Genomic DNA, 1,480 nt, shown 5'->3' with positions numbered 1-1,480 from the left:
AACCCAGCTATTTCTCTTTTGGGTATTTTTCTAGAAGAAGTATAAACATCATATCACAGCGGTATATGTGCACCCATGTTTATAGCTGCTCAATTTGTAAAATGTAAATCGTGGAAGCAACACAAATGTCCATCAACTGAGGAATGGATAAAAAATGTGGTAATTTTACACAATGGAATATCATTCAGCTATAAAGAAAGATAAACTTGAGGCTTAAAGTAAATGGATGCAACTCGTGTCCATACTCATAAGTGAAATAAATCAGACCCACATGTGTAAGTACTGTATTGTCTCACTAATATAGGAACCTGAATGAGTAAGTAAAACCTGAAAGGTGTAATAGATATTGTGAAAGGGAAAGAAATTGCTCGAAAGGGGGGAACAACTGGGATGAGGGAAAAGAGAAAAAGAGAGAAGGGAAACACACACACAGACACACACAGGATAACTGGGTCATACTACTGACTTCTATTACTTTATTGAAAGGAACAGATAATGTTTAATTGTTTGATCAGTCTTACATGCCTATATTTGCTTAACGGAGTAATCAATTTGAAGATAACAATATGTAATACAATAACTATTGTTAATTTCCTATGACCTTGTCTGAAACTCTGTATTGCTTCTGTTGTTTGGGTGTTGTTTTGTTTATGTTTGTTTGTTAATGTGTTTTCGGTCTTTGTCTTTAAAAATAAAAACAAAATATATAGGAAATGAAGATAAAATTAAAAAATTAAAAACAATAAAGAAATTCAACATAAAATGTTAGGAAATCAATAATAGTTTTTTCAACTGCATAGTGTTACCTTTAAAATAGTTGTTCAGATTACTAAATACAAGCACACAAAATTGGTTTAAAATTAAGCATTAACTTTTCTTTTCAATAAACCAATAGAAATTATTAGTACAATTATTTTAGCTACCTAGATAGATAAATTTCACTTCCTTCCTTATTTCTTTTCTCCTTTTCCTCAAACCAGTTGTTCTTTCCTTTTGAACAGTTCCTTTCCTTTCACAATATCTACTGCACCTTTGAGATTTTATTTATATTTTCATTTTCTTACTCTGTTGAGACAATACCATGTTTACACATGCAGAAGTGACTTATTTCACTTATGAGTATGGTGTCTAGCTGCATAGATTTTTCATTTATGAATATGGTGTCTAGTTGCATGCATTTACCTATAAAGCTTCAAGTTTATCTCTCTGTATAACTGAGTAATATCCCACTGAATAAAAATAGCATAACTTTTCATCTATTCTTCAGTTGATTGCCATTTGTGTTGTTTCCAACATTTTGCAGTGACAAATTGTACTGCTATAAGCATCGGTACACATATATGAATGTGATATGGTGTTTTCAATTCTTCTGGAAAAATATGCAGCATGAAAAGAGCTGGGTTAAATGAACCCCTAATCCTATTTTTTTAGGTATTTCCACACTGATTTCCACAGTGGTTACACCAGTCTAGACTCCCAA

Source organism: Chinchilla lanigera, unplaced genomic scaffold (assembly GCF_000276665.1).
Source record: "Chinchilla lanigera isolate Chin_1 unplaced genomic scaffold, ChiLan1.0 scaffold00027, whole genome shotgun sequence".
Lineage (NCBI taxonomy): Eukaryota > Metazoa > Chordata > Mammalia > Rodentia > Chinchillidae > Chinchilla > Chinchilla lanigera.
The sequence above is the reverse complement of the archived record's forward strand: the minus strand, read 5'-3'. Positions refer to the sequence as shown.